This window comes from Balaenoptera borealis (assembly GCF_965194805.1).
Source record: "Balaenoptera borealis genome assembly, chromosome: 7".
Taxonomy (NCBI): Eukaryota; Metazoa; Chordata; class Mammalia; order Artiodactyla; family Balaenopteridae; genus Balaenoptera; species Balaenoptera borealis.
The window spans coordinates 4,010,270-4,018,652 of NC_138864.1; the positions used below are offsets into that span (position 1 = coordinate 4,010,270).

An 8,383-nucleotide genomic window follows, 5' to 3' on the forward strand; every position below is an offset into this window, starting at 1 on the left:
CATGTCCCCTGTAATCACAATGCTCCATGCCCTTGTCATCACAATGCTCCAGGTCTGTTGTCATCACCATGCTTCATGCCCATGTCATCACAATGCTCCGTGAATCCTGTCTTCACAATGCTCCATGGCCCATGTCATCACAATGCTCCATGACCACTGTCATCACAATTCTCCAAGGCCCCTCTCATCACAATGCTCCACGACACTTGTCATCACATTGCTCCATAACACCTGTCATCACAGTGTTCCCTGCCCATGTCATCACAATGCTCCATGTCCCATATAATCACAACGCTCCATGCCTGTTTCCTCACAATGCTCCAGAATTCTTGTCATCACAATGTTCCATGACCGTGGCATCACAATGCTCCATGGCCCTTGTCATCACAATGCTCCAGAATTCTTGTCATCACAATGTTCCATGACCGTGGCATCACAATGCTACATGACCCTGGTCATCACAGTTCTCCATGACCTTTGTCATCACAATGCTCTATGTCGCTTATCATCACAATTCTCAATGACCACTTTAATCATAACGCTCGCTGACCATTTTCATCACATTTCTCTATTGTCATTACAATTCCCCATGCCCCTTTCTTCACAATGCTCCATGATGCCTGTCATCACAAAGCTCCATGGCTTTTGTTATCACAATGCTCCAGGACCAGTTTCATCACAATACTCCATCCCCCTTGTCATCCCAGTGCACGATGAAACCTTTCATTACAATGCTCCATGACACTTGTCATCACAATGCTCCATGGTCTTTATCGTCACAATGCTCCCAGGCACTTTTCATTACGATGTTCCATGAAAACATTCATCACATTTCTCCATGACCATTGTCATCACAATAGTCCATACCCTTGTCAACACAATGCTGCATAATCCCTGTCATCACAATTCTCCATGACTGCTGTCATCACAATAATCCAGGACAATTTTCATAACAATGCTTCATGCCCCCAGTCATCACAGTGCTCCATGACACCTTTCAGCACAATTCCTAGATGATCAATGTCATCACAATGCCCCATGACACCTGTCGTCACAATTCGCTATGACCCTTGTCATCACAATACTCGATGAACCGTGTCATCACAGTGTTCCAGGACACATGTCATCACAATGATCCATGACGACTTTCATCACAATGCTCCAATACACCTGTCATCACAATGCTCCATGGCCCCTGTTATCATATTGCTCCATGATCACTTTCATCACAATGCTCCATGACCACTGTCATCACCATGCCTCATGACGCCTGTCATCTCAATGCTCCATGGCCCCTTTCATCACAATGCTCCATGAACTCAGTCATCACAATGTTCCCTGCCCTTTTCATCACAATGCTCCATGGGCCCTGTCATCACAATGCTCCATGCCCTTGTCATCAAAATGCTCCAGAACTCTTGTCATCATAATGCTCCATGCCAATGGCATCAAAATGCCCCATGACACTTGTCATCACAATGCTCCATGGCCTGTGTCCTCACAATGTTCCATGGCCCCTGTCATCACAATGCTCCATGCCAATGTCATCAAAATGCCCCATGACACTTGTCATCACAATGCTCCATGGCCTTTGTCATCACAATGTTCCATGGCCCCTGTCATCACAGTGCTCCTTGATACGTTTCATCACAATTCTAGATGACCACTGTCATCACAATGCCCCATGACAGATGTCATCACAATTCGCCATGGTCCTTGTCATCACAATGCTCCATGAACCGTGTCATCACAAGGTTCCAGGACACTTCTCATCACAATGATCCATGATCACTTTCATCACAATGCTCCATGAAACCTGTCATCTCAATGCTCCATAGCCTTTGTATTAACAATGCTCCATGGTCCCTGTTATCACAGTGCTCCATGACCCCTTTCTTCACAATGCTCCAAGACCCCTGTCATCACAATGCTCCATGGCCCCTGTTATCATATTGCTCCATGATCTCTTTCATCACAATGCTCCATGACCACTGTCATCACCATGCCTCATGACGCCTGTCATCTCAATGCTCCATGGCCCCTTTCATCACAATGCTCCATGAACTCAGTCATCACAGTGTTCCCTGCCCTTTTCATCACAATGCTCCATGGGCCCTGTCATCACAATGCTCCATGCCCTTGTCATCAAAATGCTCCAGAACTCTTGTCATCATAATGCTCCATGCCAATGGCATCAAAATGCCCCATGACACTTGTCATCACAATGCTCCATGGCCTGTGTCCTCACAATGTTCCATGGCCCCTGTCATCACAATGCTCCATGCCAATGTCATCAAAATGCCCCATGACACTTGTCATCACAATGCTCCATGGCCTTTGTCATCACAATGTTCCATGGCCCCTGTCATCACAGTGCTCCATGATACGTTTCATCACAATTCTAGATGACCACTGTCATCACAATGCCCCATGACAGATGTCATCACAATTCGCCATGGTCCTTGTCATCACAATGCTCCATGAACCGTGACATCACAAGGTTCCAGGACACTTGTCATCACAATGATCCATGATCACTTTCATCACAATGCTCCATGAAACCTGACATCTCAAAGCTTCATAGCCTTTGTATTCACAGTGCTCCATGGCCCCTATAATCACAGTGCTCCACGGCCCCTATAATCACAGTGCTCCATGACCCCTTTCATCACAATGCTCCAAGACCCCTGTCATCACAATGCCCCATGACGCCTGCCATCACAAATCTCCAAGGCCTCTCTAACCAAAAAGCTCCATGTCCACTGTCATCACAAAGATCTCTGCCCATATCATCACAATGCTCCTTGTCACCTTTAATCACAATGCTCCATGCCCTTTCATCACAATGCTCCAGAATTCTTGTCATCGCAATGTTCCTTGACCGTGTCATCACAATGCTCCATGACCCTTGTCATCACAAAGCTCCATGACCCCTGTCCTCACAATGATCCATGACTCCTTTCCTCACAGTGCTCCAGTACCCTTTTCATCACAATGCTCCATGCCATTGTCAGCACAATGCTCCTTGGACCCTGTCATCAAAATACTCCATCCCCTTTTCATCACAATGCTCCAGATAGCCTATCATTACAATGCTCCATGTCCGTGTCATCACAATGCTCCATGCCGTTGTCATCACAATGCTCCAGAACACTTGTCATCATAACACTCCGTTCCCGTGTCATCCCATTGCTCAATGACACTTGTCATCAAAATGTTCCTTGGCCTTTGTCATCACAGTGCTCCATGATAACTTTAATCAAAATTCTACATGACCACTGTCATCACAATGCAAGATGACCAATGTCATCACAATGCCCCAGGACACGTATCATCACATTTCGCCTTGGCCCTTGTCATCTCAAGGCTGTATGAACCGTGTCATCACTAGGTTCGAGGACACTTGTCATCACAGTGATCCATGACCACTTTCATCACAATGCTCCATGAACTCTTTTATCTCAATGCTCCATGGCTTTTGTATTCACAATGCTCCATTTTCCCGATAATCGCGTTGCTCCATGAACACTTTCATCACAATGCTCCTTGACCACTGTCACCATAAGGCCCCATGACGTCTCTCATCACTGTGCTCCGAGGCCACTCTCATCAAAATGCTCCATGATCTGTGTCAGCACAATATTGCATGACACTTGTCATCACAATGCTCCATGATCCCGGTAATCACAATGATCCGGGCCAATGTCATCACAATGCTCCATGTCCCCTGTAATCACAATGCTCCATGCCCTTGTCATCACAATGCTCCAGGTCTGTTGTCATCACCATGCTTCATGCCCATGTCATCACAATGCTCCGTGAATCCTGTCTTCACAATGCTCCATGGCCCATGTCATCACAATGCTCCATGACCACTGTCATCACAATTCTCCAAGGCCCCTCTCATCACAATGCTCCACGACACTTGTCATCACATTGCTCCATAACACCTGTCATCACAGTGTTCCCTGCCCATGTCATCACAATGCTCCATGTCCCATATAATCACAACGCTCCATGCCTGTTTCCTCACAATGCTCCAGAATTCTTGTCATCACAATGTTCCATGACCATGGCATCACAATGCTCCATGGCCCTTGTCATCACAATGCTCCAGAATTCTTGTCATCACAATGTTCCATGACCGTGTCATCACAATGGTACATGACCCTGGTCATCACAGTTCTCCATGACCTTTGTCATCACAATGCTCTATGTCGCTTATCATCACAATTCTCAATGACCACTTTAATCATAACGCTCGCTGACCATTTTCATCACATTTCTCTATTGTCATTACAATTCCCCATGTCCCCTTTCTTCACAATGCTCCATGATGCCTGTCATCACAAAGCTCCATGGCTTTTGTTATCACAATGCTCCAGGACCAGTTTCATCACAATACTCCATCCCCCTTGTCATCACAATGCACAATGAAACCTTTCATTACAATGCTCCATGACACTTGTCATCACAATGCTCCATGGCCTTTATCGTCACAATGCTCCCAGGCACTTTTCATTACGATGTTCCATGAAAACTTTCATCACATTTCTCCATGACCATTGTCATCACAATAGTCCATACCCTTGTCAACACAATGCTGCATAATCCCTGTCATCACAATTCTCCATGACTGCTGTCATCACAATAATCCAGGACAATTTTCATAACAATGCTTCATGCCCCCAGTCATCACAGTGCTCCATGACACCTTTCAGCACAATTCCTAGATGATCAATGTCATCAGAATGCCCCATGACACCTGTCGTCACAATTCGCTATGACCCTTGTCATCACAATACTCGATGAACCGTGTCATCACAGTGTTCCAGGACACATGTCATCACAATGATCCATGACGACTTTCATCACAATGCTCCAATACACCTGTCATCACAATGCTCCATGGCCCCTGTTATCATATTGCTCCATGATCTCTTTCATCACAATGCTCCATGACCACTGTCATCACCATGCCTCATGACGCCTGTCATCTCAATGCTCCATGGCCCCTTTCATCACAATGCTCCATGAACCCAGTCATCACAATGTTCCCTGCCCTTTTCATCACAATGCTCCATGGGCCCTGTCATCACAATGCACCATGCCCTTGTCATCAAAACGCTCCAGAACTCCTGTCATCATAATGCTCCATGCCAATGTCATCAAAATGCCCCATGACACTTGTCATCACAATGCTCAATGGCCTGTGTCCTCACAATGTTCCATGGCCCCTGTCATCACAATGCTCCATGCCAATGTCATCAAAATGCCCCATGACACTTGTCATCACAATGCTCCATGGCCCTTGTCATCACAATGTTCCATGGCCCCTGTCGTCACAGTGCTCCATGATACCTTTCATCACAATTCTAGATGACCACTGTCATCACAATGGCCCCTGACAGATGTCATCACAATTCGCCATGGTCCTTGTCATCACAATGCTCCATGAACTGTGTCATCACAAGGTTCCAGGACACTTCTCATCACAATGATCCATGATCACTTTCATCACAATGCTCCATGAAACCTGTCATCTCAATGCTCCATAGCCTTTGTATTAACAATGCTCCATGGTCCCTGTAATCACAGTGCTCCATGACCCCTGTCATCACAATGCCCCATGACTCCTGCCATCACAAATCTCCAAGGCCTCTCTTACCAAAAAGCTCCATGACCACTCTCATCACAAAGATCTCTGCCCATATCATCACAATGCTCCTTGTCACCTTTAATCACAATGCTCCATGCCCTTTCATCACAATGCTCCAGAATTCTTGTCATCGCAATGTTCCTTGACCGTGTCATCACAATGCTCCATGACCCTTGTCATCACAAAGCTCCATGACGCCTGTCATCACAATGATCCATGACTCCTTTCCTCACAGTGCTCCAGTACCCTTTTCATCACAATGCTCCATGCCATTGTCAGCACAATGCTCCTTGGACCCTGTCATCAAAATGCTCCATCCCCTTTTCATCACAATGCTCCAGATAGCCTATCATTACAATGCTCCATGTCCGTGTCATCACAATGCTCCATGCCATTGTCATCACAATGCTCCATGGCCCCTGTAATCACAATGCTCCATGCCCTTGTCATCACAATGCTCCAGGTCTGTTGTCATCACCATGCTTCATGACCGTGTCATCACAATGCTCCGTGAATCTTGTCTTCACAATGCTCCATGGCCCATGTCATCACAATGCTCCATGACCACTGTCATCACAATTCTCCAAGGCCCCTCTCATCACAATGCTCAACGACACTTGTCATCACATTGCTCCATAACACCTGTCATCACAGTGTTCCCTGCCCATGTCATCACAATGTTCCCTTTCCCCTATAATCACAATGCTCCATGCCTGTTTCCTCACAATGCTCCAGAATTCTTGTCATCACAATGTTCCATGACCGTGGCATCACAATGCTCCATGGCCCTTGTCATCACAATGCTCCAGAATTCTTGTCATCACAATGTTCCATGACCGTGGCATCACAATGCTACATGACCCTGGTCATCACAGTTCTCCATGACCTTTGTCATCACAATGCTCTATGTCGCTTATCATCACAATTCTCAATGACCACTTTAATCATAACGCTCGCTGACCATTTTCATCACATTTCTCTATTGTCATTACAATTCCCCATGCCCCTTTCTTCACAATGCTCCATGATGCCTGTCATCACAAAGCTCCATGGCTTTTGTTATCACAATGCTCCAGGACCAGTTTCATCACAATACTCCATCCCCCTTGTCATCCCAGTGCACGATGAAACCATTCATTACAATGCTCCATGACACTTGTCATCACAATGCTCCATGGTCTTTATCGTCACAATGCTCCCAGGCACTTTTCATTACGATGTTCCATGAAAACATTCATCACATTTCTCCATGACCATTGTCATCACAATAGTCCATACCCTTGTCAACACAATGCTGCATAATCCCTGTCATCACAATTCTCCATGACTGCTGTCATCACAATAATCCAGGACAATTTTCATAACAATGCTTCATGCCCCCAGTCATCACAGTGCTCCATGACACCTTTCAGCACAATTCCTAGATGATCAATGTCATCACAATGCCCCATGACACCTGTCGTCACAATTCGCTATGACCCTTGTCATCACAATACTCGATGAACCGTGTCATCACAGTGTTCCAGGACACATGTCATCACAATGATCCATGACGACTTTCATCACAATGCTCCAATACACCTGTCATCACAATGCTCCATGGCCCCTGTTATCATATTGCTCCATGATCTCTTTCATCACAATGCTCCATGACCACTGTCATCACCATGCCTCATGACGCCTGTCATCTCAATGCTCCATGGCCCCTTTCATCACAATGCTCCATGAACTCAGTCATCACAATGTTCCCTGCCCTTTTCATCACAATGCTCCATGGGCCCTGTCATCACAATGCTCCATGCCCTTGTCATCAAAATGCTCCAGAACTCTTGTCATCATAATGCTCCATGCCAATGGCATCAAAATGCCCCATGACACTTGTCATCACAATGCTCCATGGCCTGTGTCCTCACAATGTTCCATGGCCCCTGTCATCACAATGCTCCATGCCAATGTCATCAAAATGCCCCATGACACTTGTCATCACAATGCTCCATGGCCTTTGTCATCACAATGTTCCATGGCCCCTGTCATCACAGTGCTCCTTGATACGTTTCATCACAATTCTAGATGACCACTGTCATCACAATGCCCCATGACAGATGTCATCACAATTCGCCATGGTCCTTGTCATCACAATGCTCCATGAACCGTGACATCACAAGGTTCCAGGACACTTGTCATCTCAATGATCCATGATCACTTTCATCACAATGCTCCATGAAACCTGACATCTCAAAGCTTCATAGCCTTTGTATTCACAGTGCTCCATGGCCCCTGTAATCACAGTGCTCCATGACCCCTTTCATCACAATGCTCCAAGACCCCTGTCATCACAATGCCCCATGACGCCTGCCATCACAAATCTCCAAGGCCTCTCTTACCAAAAAGCTCCATGTCCACGGTCATCACAAAGATCTCTGCCCATATCATCACAATGCTCCTTGTCACCTTTAATCACAATGCTCCATGCCCTTTCATCACAATGCTCCAGAATTCTTGTCATCGCAATGTTCCTTGACCGTGTCATCACAATGCTCCATGACCCTTGTCATCACAAAGCTCCATGACCCCTGTCCTCACAATGATCCATGACTCCTTTCCTCACAGTGCTCCAGTACCCTTTTCAGCACAATGCTCCATGCCATTGTCAGCACAATGCTCCTTGGACCCTGTCATCAAAATGCTCCATCCCCTTTTCATCACAATGCTCCAGATAGCCTA

At 46.1% G+C, this 8,383-nt stretch overlaps 1 long non-coding RNA gene across 1 annotated transcript; it reads right to left on the reverse strand.

The window, feature by feature from the left end:
- Positions 1–4,243: 4,243 nt before the first annotated feature.
- LOC309632126 lies at positions 4,244–5,516 on the reverse strand. The gene is made up of 2 exons (XR_014246747.1): positions 5,310–5,516; positions 4,244–4,488 (listed from the first exon to the last, which is right to left on the reverse strand). It is a non-coding gene; the product is annotated as an uncharacterized lncRNA (long non-coding RNA).
- Between the last annotated feature and the right edge of the window lie 2,867 nt (positions 5,517–8,383).